The 16266-nt window shown below is 39.3% G+C and overlaps 1 protein-coding gene across 8 annotated transcripts in view; it reads right to left on the minus strand.

Moving 5' to 3' along the window:
* AGPAT3 (1-acylglycerol-3-phosphate O-acyltransferase 3) overlaps positions 1-16266 on the minus strand; it is a 75518-nt gene that overhangs the window by 38875 nt on the left and 20377 nt on the right. The window contains exon 1 of one of the 8 annotated variants that reach the window (XM_083498470.1): positions 4156-4439. The exons of the other annotated variants lie outside the window; for them this stretch is intronic. The gene's annotated coding sequence lies outside the window, so the exon portion shown is untranslated. Of the gene's footprint in view, positions 1-4155; positions 4440-16266 lie in introns of those variants that run through there. 8 annotated transcript variants of the gene reach the window in all.

The following is a 16266-nucleotide window of genomic DNA, read 5'->3' on the forward strand; positions in this document are numbered from 1 at the left end:
TGCTTGTGCTGATGGAACGATTGCTATGCCATTACGTTGAATTCCTCTGTGTGCATGTGTATACACAATAATTCTCTAATTATATTTTCACATTTCATCAAATTCTGACTTTAGTACTCTTATCAACCTCAGACCCTTTGGAAGGAACAAGCTGTAAATACAATCAGGATTTTAACTGTTAAGTGACAGGTCAAAAGGCTATCATTGGCAATAACAAATTCTTAAGCACTTCTATTCAAGAGTATTCACACGGTGCAGGAACTCGAGGTCAAATCTGGCCAAGCCCTCATTTCTCCAAGTCCAGTAAAAAATGTGCACAAATTATACTCCTTGGCCCAAAGAATATATAAGCCAAGAGGTTATAAACTCAATTACGGTACTCTCTGTAGAACTACAAAGGCTTTTCAGTTTGAGGGGGAGGCAACTACTGTATATAAATGATTTTTATTTTTATTATTACAAAGGAGAGTCAAACAAAATTTGATAAAGTGGGAGAAACAAGGCAAGTGTTTGACTGGATACACATAGTGTACAAGTGACAGAGTATATAAAGTATATAAAGGTTAGCAAGCAACACATAGGATAACCATTTGATCCAATCAAACTGTGCTCCTCTTTAAGAGTTCTTAAAATATTCCAAGCATGCAAACTAGAAATACAAGCATAGATAAAATGGGAATAGTCAAGGGTCTTAACCTAAAACTAACCAATGCATGCTCTCTATGAATTGTCCTTATACAAAATGCAAACAACTAATCATTTTATAATATTTCCATATGATGCTCTGCAGTCCCCCCTCTCTCTAACTCCTTCCCCATTTCTTCCAACTGCAATCTAAAAATGCAGTAATTCTCAGTCTATAAAGCAGTGATGGCCAAACTTGGCCCACCAGCTGTTTTGGGACTACAACTCTCATTATCCCTAGCTAACAGGACCAGTGGTCAGGGATGATGGGAATTGTAGTCCCAATACAGCTGGTGGGCCAAATTTGGCCATCACTGCTATAAAGGAATGGGTTTGGCAGGTGGGAAAACACTTGCAAAATGGCAAATAATAAATTGCTGTCTATAACACAGCACAGAAAGTAAACCAACTGCTGAAAAAGTTTTAATTTAGTTATCCTCCGATGCTCTGCACAACCTCAATGGAAGGTTAGGTCATGTACCATTTCTTGGAATTGTTCCCATTTGTAACTGATCAATGCGAACAAGACTAATCTAGTTGTCAACTACTTGGCTAGTCCTAGAGGCGTTTCAGCATGTTCCAAGCTGACAGGACATCATCAACTTCCTGAATCAGATCCTTATTGTAACTAGAACCTCTGCAGGTGTGAAGAGTGTCAGTTCCGATTTGTGACCTTTTCTGTGTCCCTTGTGTGTCTCAAGATTCTGCAGAGCAAAAGCTCTGCTAGATTCCTCACAGCATCTTCCTAGTGCCCATTACTCACAGATGACCACAGGTAATCCTAGAACTGTAGAGTTGCAAGGGACCACAAGGATCATCTAGTTTAACCCCCAGCAATGCATGAATCTTTTTGCCCAACATGGGGCTCAAACCTATGACCCTGAGATTAAAAGTCTCATGCTGTACAGACTGAGCTATCAAGCTATCAGCTCATTGACCAGGCCGCATGAAGCAGATGGGATATGGAGTCCAACAGCATTTGGAGGGCTACAGTTTTCTCCAGCCCTGTAATATATAGCCCAAACCTGGCTGTTGCTATCTGACCAGAAGAATAGCACAGTACCTTTCCTCATTTCTAGAAAACAACCCAACCCAGCTTCTGCCCTGTGCTTCATAATCCATTCCCTTAAAATGTGTTCATTTATTTGTGGTATTTACACCCCACTCTCCAAATTACTTTCCCAAGACAGCTTGCAATGAAATATCAGAAACACACAGATACGTACAAATAATAAAATGTCAGAGAAAAGTTAAGCAGCAGATAAAACGCAACATAGTATCAATAATTAAAAATAATGCCGCGTTTTTAATTGGGGATGGGGAAGTTATAGCCTTCCAGATGTTGCTGAACTACAGCTTCCATCATCCAGGCACACTGGGCACCTTGGCTACAGCTGATGAGAACTGCAGTCCAATCACACCTGGAGGGCCACAGGTTTCCCATCCCTGTTTCAAAGGACTAAGAGAATAGAAATATATTTTGCCCAGAACTGCAAAAGTAAGCAACAGGCAAGACCCAGTATAGGGCTTATTTCCTAACTGCAGCACCAACACCATCAAGACTCTTTCTGCATCCAAGCAGCATGGGGAGGCTCACACGTATAACATTGCCTTTGTCATTTTTTTGAGAAACTGTGAGATCCATAGTTTTACCTAACATAATCTCAGTTATTTGAGAGAGTTGTTTCCTATAGTTAAGCAGGCTGCTTTGACCTCAATGAGAGCAAGAGACCACTGGCAGAGTAACAGCAAAACCAGGTTAATCTCCCAATATGCAAAGCTGGTAGTCAGCAATCTCTGGTGTCATCTGATCAGTTCATCCTGACTGAAAAGAGCCGAGAGCTACATGGGCAGAAAATCTCAAGTATGTTTAAAAAGGAACACAGACGCTCAAGCATTCCTGTAGAAACTGGGTTATCAGGGTTTCGGACTGAAACACTACCAAAGCTGGTGGCTACAAAAAGAGCAGCTTTTGTTGGATTGCCCGGTCATTAGTGGTGACATTAAAAAAACCTGGCAACAGCATTGTATGTTTCTCTTGAATCTAAACATTGAGAATCATAGAGTACTTACAAAAGCCAAATTAAACTGAAGGCTCCTGTCTCCATGTTCTGAGGTATATAATGCTTGAAATAATTAGAAGTATCCACTTAAGCCACACTCACAGAAGACACATGGATATCAATGAGCTGCATTTGATGCTAACCATGGGTAGGCAAACTGCCCAACTGCTTTCTAAATCCAGCCAGTGGACAGTCTGGGAATCAGCATGTTTTGACATGAGTAGAATGTGTGCTTTTATTTAAAAGGAATCTTTGGGTTATTTGTGGGGCATAGGAATTCGTTCATTATTATTTTTTCAAAATATAGTCCGGCCCCCCACAAGGTCTGAGGGACAGTGGACCAGCCCCCTGCTGAAAAAGTTTGCTGACCCCTGATGCTATCCATAGGTGACTGGAAGAGCTTCTGATCATGCAGTGGGCCTTTGCCTTTCTTCCTTCCCCTCTGTGGCCTCCCAGACATTGTCCGTATGTTGGGGGACCCTCCAGAACAGATTTGGGAGGAGGGTATGGAGGGGCACAGAAAATCCTGTTGCATGAGTGGAAATTTACTTGCCCATCCTTGGATTATGCCTCATGGAAATAGATTATTTAAGTCCACGCTTTCACTGGGTTTCCTCTGATTATGGCTAACATCAGATATCACCCAATGTTTCAACTACAACTTAAAATTGTTTTAATTTGATTAAACTTACGGACAACTGAACATTTCCCATTTTTTGTTTTAAGTAAAGCTTAAAAGTATAATACGATGCCCTACTTTCAGTATTTTTCAATATACTGTTTGGCCTAGGTCACTAAATATGGAAATTCACATTCTCACATTCCCTGAAGACAAAGTCTAAGGGCACAGTTTGGGTGGAACTGTACACCTACAAGCTTCAGGAGAACAAAAGTATTCCCATTCCTACTGGATTGCCATTTTATCAGTTTCTCTACACCCAGAATATGCACTGGAATAGTTTCTCTCGCTACAACATCAATAACTTTGGTTAGATACAGAAGGAGCCCTACAGAGAAGAATAAAAACAATCCAAATTCCTTCATCTCTATAAAACATCCTAAGGCAGATATTACAGTTCACTTGTGTAGCTAGTAGTAAACAAAAAGACTCAAGGCCAGTGTGGATATAAGAATCTGTAAATAGCAATAGGAGGCTAAAAAGCAAGACCTCTTCTATGATATTTTAGAACCTATCACCCTCCATTTCATCACAAAAGATTTCTCAAAACACCTGAGCTCCACAAATAATAAGTACCACTGTGAAGAAGGGGAAGATCGATCTAAAGTTACAAGCTACTGTACTAAAAACCACATTTGATACAAGCAAAGTTCTCAAAAAGACATGTGATCCCAGCCTTATGAAGTGGGAAAGAAACCTACAGAACTTGTTGCGTAATTTGCTACTTACCAGTACAGGTAATAGGCTAAAGCCAGGGCAACCAGTGTCGCACAAACTCCAGCTAACAAACATATTCCCGACTGGTTTGCCAACATCTTTCAAATTCACTTTTGCTTCCACAAAACAAGTAAGTGGTGGCGGGGGCTGGGGGGGAAAGCCACGGGAAAAACAGGAAGATGACAGTCCCTTGCTTGAAGAACAAATCAGTCTTGACAAGAAGGAAGGATTATGATGACAAAAGCACACTGTGGTAAATCGGGAAACATTGCTGTTACTTAAAAGCTGCTTCCTCGGCAACAAGAGACGGGCTGGTATCTTCTCCTCTTGTCACAGAGGCATCTTGTTAAACCACCCAAGTTCTTAAAGCTCCAGCACCATAAGAAATTAATGTAACACAGGCATAGGTGAATAAAATTGTAAATACCTTGCAATAAATGATAGTGTCAGTGTTGACATACTGAGTCTTTGCCCTAATCCAATAATCGCCTTAAGGCCAATTGCCATGCACAAGAATATATCACACTGTATGGTGGGGAGGAATGGCAGAGGACTGGGGAAAAATACATACATACATACATACATATCCCAGACATATTTTTTTTAAGTGAAATCTACTATTTCAAAATAAAGTAACAGAAATCTTGAAAGCTGTAGTTCTTTCAATATAAAATGCTATACACACACAGAATTATTATTAGTATTATCATAAAGTGAAAGAGGGCATAAGAAAAAGCAGAAGGGCTTTGAAAAGAAAAAACAGGGAGAATAACTCTTAAGTCCTATAAACTGGTGAACCATAATCCTACTTGAGCTTCTTGGATAAACCACAGGATAAGCTAAGAACAAAGAAGGATAATATTCTATTATGTTAAAGAACAGTACAGTTGGGATGGGAGTCAAAGAAAATCTATTATTTGCCTAGTGCCTTATGAATTACCGGTATTTGTCTCTGGTCAAACTATGGTCAGATATTCCATGAGCCCAAGGTGTCTTTATGTAAGTGGTAGCCTGTATTTTTAAATTGCATCAGGGATTTGTCTTGTAGAGAAGACTGGATGGAGCAAGGGTTCGCTGTTCCCCAGCCCAGAAAAGATGAGGTTGCATGCAGACATACAGAGTCATTCAGGACCACACACAGTCTGCCCTACTATAAACATATAAGTATCTTAAAACAGGATTTTTTTTCATCTTCTGCAGTAGTTATGCACATATTATTGGTTAAGACTGCAATCCTTTATCCACTTATGTAGAAGTAAGCTCCATTGAACTGGGGATGTGTTGCAATTCCAAAACAACATATGTTTACGATGCAGACATATGGGTAGGGAAGGAAAAAGGTGCCCCAGCAGCTCAAAACCTAGGCCAAACCATGGTTAAGACATTAATGCTGCATTTACAGGATTCTGGCTGAAACAGAACTGATTACTTTTTCAGCAGCATGGCGCTAGCCAACAGATCAGCTAGTAAGCAACCTGACTGGTTGACACAATTGGGGAAAATACCAGAAAATACTCAAGAGTTTCCACAAATACAAAAGCATGAACACAACATGTTTTGGTTTGAAAATGATTCAACACTTGTAAACTATCTGCCAAAGAAAGAAAAGAATTGTTATTCTCTTTTCTTCAACATATAAAGACACAGTAATTTCAAACAACAAATTGAAGCCTGTGATCATTCTATTTTTTTATAATGAGACTAAAGGTGGTGCAGACATCTGTGACCAGATGTTTGCCACATATACTTTCAAAATACATGATCAACCGCAGTCAGTGCTAGTTGTTTTCAAACATAGTAGGCATTGCCTGTTAAAATGCCTACATTGTTCAGAATCTGAACACTGGAGTGGACATCCCAGAAGACAAACCTGGGTCTAAAGTTCATCAAGCCCTGGACTCAGTCAATAAATGTACTATAATGAGTTTCCTAAGGACACTGGGGAAATTTTACATCTCTAAGAAGTCTAAAATCACAGTACTGTACGTTTAATAGTGATTCTGTAATACCAAACATTTGGATATCAGAAGGTGAAAGGAGTTAAAATAAAAAGCTGCTATTGGTATAGATTGGCTTCTGTATCACATATACTTTTTAAAAAGTACATCAATACTGTATTAACTATATTGTGTTGCCAATTCTAAATAATAATTTGACTTAACAGTATTGAAACTAAGCAGAATTCTTTACTCTTCTGGTAGGGTATGGGGGAAGGAAGGAAGGAAGGAAGGAAGGAAGGAAGGAAGGAAGGAAGGAAATGAAGAGCTGTTACTATAACTGAGAATATAAACTGTGCAATCTGGAATGTGTCCAAGAAATGGCATTTTCTAGTCTATTTAGCAAAACTTCCAGTATGTAAATGATGTCAAACTGCGATTCAAGAAATGAAGTACCAGAAGTGTATGCATTTCTGGATATGCACCTCAAACTGGGCCTGTTTCCCTCATCTAGGAGAGAACAGCAACCATCAGATCAACAAGTTAACATTTAAATCTGTAAAAGGAGCAAAATGGGCCCTTGGGACGTTTTCTGCATTTACACAAATCTTCCGGGCAATATCCGTATGAGCACGTCATTGAATTTCTGCTTCAGCAATTTTCATAATCTCCATTGCATACTTCAGGTTGCCAAAAATGCCACAGATATGATGTTGAGCTCTCAGCTGATACCTTTGCATTGCCCATAAAAACAGAGTTGCCATGACCTCTCTTTCAGGCGCAGAAGGTAGCTCCATATGCTGTGCCTTGCAAGAAAACTTTTCTACCTAAAAACATACCTGTGAAGAGGGGAGCTCTCTAGTCTGCTCTTGAACAACAAATGTTTCTCCCTCCCCAGAGCCTCCTTCATAGAACTAAATTGTGCATGGTCTATAAAAGACCATTATTCAAACCTATCCATATTCAAAATATTTCTCTGAGATATATTATGCTAACTGGAAGGAACTAGAAGTACTATCCCATCAAGATAAATAAAATATAAAACTATCTAGTGACAGAAAACACGTCTTGCTCTGTGACCCCCCCACAGGCTATAGCATCGTTGCCCCCCCACAACGATGCTATAGTCTGAAAATGCTCCTCATGAAACTGAATGTCGCCCAGCAGGTAACAAATTAATAAATTAACAAATTACGGAGGAAGTGGAGTGTTACCATCGCAGGAGCGAAAACTCCTGTCTTGAGTTTTCACCAGTCAATAGCTAAAATAAAAAAATTAAAAAATGACCTCTTGACTAAGAAAGGATGTGCTATGGAAACAATAAAAGGTATCTTCCTTTTTCCCTTGATTAAAATCTTTGTTGAAAAGGCTATAGGAGTGTGAGTACTCTGTCATATGCCATGGTGGGCACTTTTATAAAATGCCCAATCTTATTAGTGGCATCAGAGAAACAGGTCATGAATTAGGATATTATGCATGTTTAAGCACTAGGCATTTCTGACACCAGGGGCGCAGGTGGCACTGTGGTCTAAACCATCAAACCTCTTGGGCTTGCCTATCAGAAGGTCAGCAGTTCAAATCTGCGCAATGGGGTGAGCTCCCATTGCTCTGTCCCAGCTTCGAAAGCATACCAGTGCAATAAGACAAATAGGTACCTCTATGGCGGGAAGGTAAACGGTGTTTCTGTGTGCTCTGGTCTCCGTCATGGCATTCCGTTACGCCAGAAGCGATTTAGTCATGCTGGCCACATGACCCGGAAAGCTGTCTTTAGGCAAGCGCCAGCTCCCTCAGCCTATTTCTGACAATGAGGATTATTATTCTTGTAAAGACATGGATCACATACTGTTTATCAGCAGCTAGACTGGAGATCTTTAAGTACTGGAAAAATACGGAACCACTACCTATTTCTTAATGGCAGCAAAGAACAAAGAGACACTTGCTCTCATGCACAGAAATTTCATGTACTTGGTGGTGCACTAAAGAATGAGAAAAATACCCAAAATGAAATCAAACACAACAGCAAACCTCAAAAGAATAAGCAATAAACTAGAATAGGTAATATTTAGGAAATGTGAAACTCAAATACATACAAGCACTTAAGAACCCATGAAATGCACTTTTATAACTACAAATGTCTTTTTTTTAAGGACAGCCAGTTTATAAGCCACTCCAAAATAAATATATATGAAATGCAAAAAAAGCAAACCCCTGATGGCCCTCTAGGCAAATCGTTACGAGTAACTTCCTTCATAGCGCATATTCATGTATAACTAATACCCATACATGTTTCAACCATTCCCATCTTTCTCACTGGTTTACTGTAGTTTAAATAGTCCCAATTTCTGTATTACACATGGGAGAAATGTTACCATGCCTTTCAAGCCAATTTCCTCAGTCTCACACCACATTGTGAAATAAAGGGATCAAGAACATTATCTAATGATTCTGTGTATGACACATGTACTCCTTTGCTTTTTATTCTTCATCATCCTACCACCTCCTTTCTGTAGCTTCTTGCTTGACAAAGAGTTCTAAAGTTTGTAACTACTTTGTAATATTTTAGTTGGTACCCAACTGGATTTTGTATGTGGTTCTTCTTCTTTTTCTTTTCTTATGAATCAATATGACTAAAGTCCTAAAAAAACACCCAGTTCACAACGAGAAGTTCCAAAAGATGTGAACTTCTTACATTGGTTACGTATGATTAGAAGAACACAGTGAATCCAGATAAGATTAAAATGTATAACGTTTGTAAGGATTACACCTTCCTCCCAGCCTTCCTCTCACTGAAAGCTCTTTCTTCGGGCAATAACCCATAAAGTCACACAACAATAATGGAAGAAAAAAATGGAAACAAAGAATTTCTATTTCCTTAATTCTGTAACAACCCACAAAAGATTGCTCTGTAGCTCTCTGGGAACGAAGTTTCTTTGACAGTACTGTATTTCTCAACAACAGTTTTCTCTGACTAAAGTACTGTGTTAGACTACCATTCAGACCAAATTCTTGCTTTAACACATAATCTTATTAGTGAGCAGAAATTTCTCACACAGTAGAAGGGATATAGTGAAAAGGCACCTTTGGACCTTTGAGTGACTAGGCGCTATCGTACAGATCAGCTGACATGAGAGTTAACAAAACAGCACAGGTCTGATTTGTGAGGAAACATGCTTAGGATTGTGGCCTTAGTTATTTAAATGCTAAATTGAAGAGACTGTTTTGGACTGTTAGTAAGGCAAGTAAGCATAATGCTGATGACGAAGACTAATTATTCAAGTTCAGGATTTAACTGTTTCATAGTTTAATTCTACAATCTACGGGAAAATCTAGGTACTAGCTTTGGTGTAAACTGAAAGAAAAAACCATCTCAATGTTTTCTTTCAGTGCACTGGACTTCCATTTAGCCAGCCTTTTGATTTCATTAAATGTTGTAAAAGATTTCAATGGTGGAGTGTGTGTGTGTGTTTTCCAGCAGGGGGTGTTCTACAGTTACAGTCCTGGCTCTCTAAAAGCAACTGCAGCAGTGATCAGAAATACAATTTTAATTCAAAAGCACTGACTGCTTTGAATTCTCCTGAACCATGTGCCTTTTCTACATATTATTTAAGGAAATAACTTTATAAACACTAAGTTTGGGCCAGCCAAGGAAAAAAAAATTCTAAGAACAGAGATGAAACGATTTATCTTCTACCAGAAAAAACAGACTTTTTGTCTCCAGTTGTAAACTTCAAGCAGTAACAACAATAGAGAAGTACTACCACTGTTGCATTTTTAACATGATGACCTCCTTTACCACAATACTTTAATGCAGGTTTTATTTATTCAAAATAAATTCAGAAATATGAACCACAGTGCTGCAATTATCACAACTTGCAGGCCATTTTCATTAGTACCATATTTTAAAATTGTTGTAACCCACCTGGGACCTTACAGTGAAGCACAGGTAAGAAATATAATAAACACAGCAAATGACAAATTGTAGATGACTACCACAGGCCTCTACTCTCCAGTGTTTTAGTCCTTTATCAGTCCTGGCTCACTCACCATTATTTGCAAATCAAGGAGGCAGGCGAGATAATTTGAACTTCTATTTATCTTGCTTTCTGGTTTCTGATCCTTGAATGTTTTGCCAAGACATTTTCATGAAATAACGAGTCCTAACAGCTTAAAACCACTGTTATAAAACAACAGCAACTGTGATTCATGGAAGATGCAGAGAGAATATTTGGAGGTTAGATACTGACAAATCTTGCTGCAAGAATCCTATACAGTGGACGCTAAGGTTGCGAACGTGAGCCGTGCGGGAGGAACATTCGCAACCCGCAGTGCCGGATCTGCGTGAGCACGGGTCGCGATTTGGCGCTTCTGCACATGCGCTGAAACCTGGAAGTAACCCATTCTGGTACTTCCGGGTTCAGTACAGTGCGCAATCCGAAATCGCACAACCTGAAGCGTCTGTAACCCGAGATATGACTGTATAGTGCTTTGTAATAGAGAAGTGGAAGTAAGCATTGGGGTTTACAACAAGACACACTATGGATGCTTTGGAGGAAATACCTAGTAGACTGAAATTGCCACAACTTGTTAAGAAAACATTCACTTATTATTCATAAATTGTATGTTATACAATTTCTAAAATATGATGAGTAACTAGTTTCCTGCACATTTCCTCTTCAAGCTATTTTTGAACTGTTCCCCCCTCAAACTGGGCTACGAAAATGAAAATGAAATTGGTGGTGCATATGTGGCCTGTGGAGCCAGTGCAGAGAGAATCAGTTTGGGGAGAAAGGTTTAAGCAAGCCCCCCCCCCCCCGAATATATCCCACCAACAACTGCATGTGGTTCCATCCTTCCCTGAATGGAACATCAGCTTTTACCTGACATGCTTCAATCACATCCATTTATATACCAAATCAGATAGCATAAGAAGTTTCAAAATACAACCATTTTGCAAGAAAAACAGGATTTTAACAAAAATGACAAAGAACAAATCTGATGAGTACAGCATTAATGTCTAAATGCCTGATGGGAGAAACAAAGTCCAGGGTAAGAAAAAAGCGGACAACTTAAATGCACAAAGACCACCCAAATGGCTCAAAGGATCCAGTATTTTGCCTATGCAGTAGACTTAAAGGATAAGGAGGCAACTTGGAGGTGAAGAAAATTAACTGTTTACAAAAGCATTCTCCTCCTTCTGCCTTTCTCATTCGCACTGTGATCTTATGTAAAGGGACCCCTGACCGTTAAGTCCAGTTGCGGACAACTCTGGGGTTGCGGCGCTCATCTCGCTTTACTGGCCGAGGGAGCTGCCGTTTGTCTGCAGACAGCTTCCGGGTCATGTGGGCAGCATGACTAAGCTGCTTCTGGCGAAACCAGAGCAGTGCACGGTTTACCTTCCCGCCGGAGCAGTACCTATTTATCTACTTGCACTTTGACGTGCTTTCAAACTGCTAGGTTGGCAGGAGCTGGGACCGAGCAATGGGATCTCACCCCGTTGCGGGGATTCGAACCGCCGGCCTTCCAATCAGCAAGCCCTAGGCTCAGTGGTTTAGACCACAGCACCACCCACGTTTACCTAAGTGACCTTTATTTACCATTAGCCACACTTCCATAACTTTATAACCAGGACAAGCAAGAAAGAAATTTCCCAGTCTCTCAGTGAAAGTTTATGTGCAGAGAGTGTTCTATTCAGAATAATTGTAAGCATAGGACCAGGTGGAAGAGGATATTCTGAGTGAATTACTCCAGGGTTGTGTGGCCGCAGATCAAGATGCATCAACAGTTTCTTACCACAATATTTATTTTTATAATAGTCCTCTTGAGACCCACTTGAGGTTGTGTTTTCCCTGTGTTAATTAGTTGAAAGCCCACATGGGAAACAAATAATACCTCTGAGGTTACAGAACAGCTTTACTGTATTAAAAAAAACCAAAAAACTCAGCAGAGACACAGGGTATACCCTCTTCTGCTTAAACCAATTTTATCTAAAATCTAAAATATTACTTGTGTAAAGCATAAATGACCCATCATCATTCCCATCGTCACCAGTTACATGGAATCATCCGTAGCAATGGCCTAGTATTCTGCTTTCAAGCCTCTTGGTTCCCAATGCAGTCTGTTTGTTTATTTCTTGATGTTTCTTCAACAACAAAATATGTTTTACTCAAGTAACCTTTTAAAAGCTGCCTTATCTTCCCATAAGTCACTTTTTCCATGATCTGCAACAAATAATTGTCTTGAATCTGAATAAAATATGTAATTACAAGCAGAGAAAGGCTAACAATAAATTGGAATTTAAAGAAATGGAGAGAGATGTTTTGAATGATAGGGGGATCAAAATCATATGGAAAATTATCCTTGTGAGCTTCATCACATTGAACTTTGCACAGCACGTGCCTCATTTACTCATTTACTTTTGGCCTGAGTTCTTGGTGTGCTTTTTTCTTGGTATATTTAATAACAAGAACTCCAACTTATTTAATGTCATTTACTCAAATGGCACAGGTATCGCAAGGAAACTGAAGCAAAGTGTTGGCTATATCTATAGCTCAAAAGAGTATGCATTTGCAGATGAATGGCTCAATATCTTTAATGCACTCAACAGGGATACCTGCTGCTAAAGGACCACAAATTGGCCAAAAAAAATTCTAGGAAGAGAAAGTGTAATGTTATGACTAGAGAAGTAGGAAAATTTTCAATTTCCTTTCATTATTATAATTTGTATCAAACTGTACACAATCTTATGGTTGTAGGAATACATATAACACTCAAACTCAGGGAGAGCCAATGAAGCTGAATGTTGTAATATTCAGGACAGACAAAAGAAAGTTATTCTTCACACAGTGCAAAATCAAAGTATAATTATATCAAATAACTTCACTGATTATATGCAAGTATTAATATATTTTGCATTAAGTAACTATTCATTTCTTCTATTTTCTTATTGCGTTCTTTTTGTCATTGCAACATTTGCACTGAAAGTAAAATTAGGGCCTCCCTAATTTTAGGGAGTGTGGGCTACACACAGAAGAGGCTGTTTTTTAACAACAACAACAGCACCAGCAACAACAATTAAGTTTTGCCTTCTTTGTGTTTGAAACTTTCATCAATATTTTCCTTACATTTTTTATGAGTGTTAAAATAATATTTGATTATCTGGTGCTTAACATCTATTGGAAGTTGAGTGAACAAGAACATTCTGTACAGCTAGACATTCCATAATAGAGACACATCTACAAGAGCCTTTCTTTACAACCTAAGGAAGTATTCTATCCAAACAGACTGAAATTCAAGCAGCCAAAGCAGGCGAACTTTGAATCCTCTCTTGAGCTGCTTAACAGCAGCAGCAGCAGCAGCAAAACTATGATGAAGAATGAACTCAAAACAAGAGCTTGCAGATTTATAGCTGAGTTTAAGAATTGTTACATTTCAATTATTTCTCTTTAGTCAGCAAACAGACTACACCAAAGCACCATTCCTCATAATTATTTACTAATGAAAAGCAATCCATTAAATTTCATGAGCTACACAGAGGCTTTGCAGGTGCTCAGTGGCGTAGCGTGGGTTGTCAGCACCCGGGGCAAGGCAAGTAATTTGCGCCCCCTAACCCGTGGATTTGCGCCCCCTAACCCTAACCCCCAGATGTTGCGCCCGGTGCGACCGGCCCCCCCTGCACCCCCACTACGCCACTGCAGGTGCTGCATATTAATCTTCGCTCCTTTGAATCACGGGTAAGATAATATTTTAAAACTTCTTTTTCTCTCACACAATATCCCCTATGTGATGTGTGAACTCCATTACTGTGAGCATAATTAGCAGATGGTGCACTGATATCCTGCACTGTTTAACTTCTGTAACTCTGTCACACTATGAATGGAATCACACTTTCAAGAATGCCAATAATAAACTGGAGATGAATTACAATACTGTACTTGATTGTGAAGCTCTCATACACCCAGTTCAAGACTTTAGCCCCAAACCAGCCATTTGGGAACAGTTAGACATAAAAGTGGAACCCTGCTAATAATAAGCCTGCTGCTAATATCACAGCCTGTTTACGGGTGAAGAGATTAGCTTGGACTAATCTCAAGGTATGTATGCCTTTGTATTCTGAAGAGGTTTTAGTTACCTCTTGTGCAGTATTCCCCCCACCCACCCCCAAAAAAAGAAAGTTGGCAATGAGAAAGAAATATTTTTTCAGAAACCTATGGAATTCAGTTGTCCATACAAACATTTTATTTATTTATTGTGGAGATCATGGCCAGCATGGCAATAACCAGCCAACCAGAAGTGTTATAACAGGATGCTGGACTAGATGGGCATTTGGTCTGATCCAGCAGGGTTATTCTTAGATTCTTATGAAATGTGGTGCAAGGGGCTAAAAGGGGAAGGAAAATCATCAAAAATATTGTTTCACCCACTGGTGGGATTGTCTGCAGGATCTCGGTCCCATCCATCTGCAGAAGCCTACTTAGAAATCAAGCCAATGACTAAATAACCAACAGCAAATTAAAAAAAACCTGATAGTGCGTAAGAGGTAACTAAAAACTTTTCAGAAAACAAAGGCATACAGTAGGCCTAGCAGAACTTCTAGAGCACAAACTAAGTGGAGCAGGTTACTGTTTAGCAATGTCAATGGGCATGCCTGCATTGTTCGTATCGGAAAAAATATTCCTAAAGATAATCCAAGCTATTTAGAGCTTTAGGGATCAAAACCAGCATCTCCATGTACATCTTTAGGGAATTGTGATTATATAGGAGGAGACCTGCAGATACCTCTTGGAACAATAAACAAATACATCTGAAATAATTACTGGAACAAGATTAATGAATGCGCAGCAGCAATACTTAATGGGAATTTTAATTTCACTACAAAGCAAACAGTTAAGTTTCAAGAGACTAGGAAAAGCACAGCTTTTTATCCTACTCATGCGTCACGACTATATTCCCAAAGTACATGTTTAATCAAACTGAAGCAATTGCATTCTTGAGACTAGCACACAGCAAGTGTTGCTACCTGTGTTAAATGGTGTTAACTCTGGAAATCAAAACAAAAAGAGTACATCAGTTCTAGAACTCTATTCACTTCAGTGCTGGGAACAATATTACACTGTTGTGCATATTAGAGAATAACATGGGGTGGAATTCAAACTCTGAGCCATTTAAAAAAAAATCAGTTTGTGCAAGCTTATCAGATGCAACAATTGCCACTCTTTGTTGTGGGGGTTCTCCTGAATTTCCCAGAGGGGGGAGGAGAGCAAGGAAAGCTCTGTTCACATACAAATGTCCACAAAAGGTCTGGAGGGTGGTAACACAGGAATGGACCTTTTCTGCAGTGGCTCTCCGTTTGTGGAACCTTCTCCCCAGGGGTACTTGCCTGGCACCATAATTATATATCTATAGTCACCAGACAAAAACTTTCTTTTATAAACAGGTCTATGGCCTTATACCATCTGTGGCCTTTTAGAAGTGGCTGATATGCTTTTAATGTAATTAAATAAAGAAACAAACAAATCCAATAAATAATGATTAATAAAGAAAAGTTGGGTGAATCCCAACTGTATTCATTTTATTCCCAGCAATCTTCTCTCTCCCTCTCCCATTTTTTATTTAAACTTATTTTGGGTGGTGACATGACTGTTGACTCTTTTGTAAGGTTCATCACTAATTTCAATCAATCCACACCCAGCTCTCTCTCATTTTTTTTTTAATTTTGGGTGGTGACATGATTGTTGGCTCTTTTGCAATTTCTATCACTAATTTCAGTCAACCTACACCAAAAAGCCTAGATCCATATTCCCATGAGAAAAGCTCTTCATTGGCACACAAAAAAAGCTTCTTTTGTAACTGAGTGTTTCTGTAAGCAGTTTGCGGTATGGTGTGGGCATCAAAGAAGCGTTATAAACACCGTCATGATAAGATGTTAGCCCAGCATGTGGTGATGAAAAAGCCAACTTTTACATAGATTCCATCATATGAAACAGCAACTGCAGAACTTCATCATGCTGAAGGGAAAGCAGTCTTGTCAAGTGGCTTCATGTTGCACATGAACTGCCAACCTAGCAGTTTGAAAGCACGCCAGTGAAAGTAGATAAAAAGGTACTGCTGTGGTGAGAAGGTACACAGAGTTTCCATGTACTCTGGATTCTGTCACGGTGTTCCACTGCACCAGAAGCAATTAAGTCAG

The sequence above is a fragment of the Podarcis liolepis genome (genome assembly GCF_965112155.1).
Source record: "Podarcis liolepis genome assembly, chromosome: 4".
In the NCBI taxonomy this organism is placed as follows: domain Eukaryota; kingdom Metazoa; phylum Chordata; class Lepidosauria; order Squamata; family Lacertidae; genus Podarcis; species Podarcis liolepis.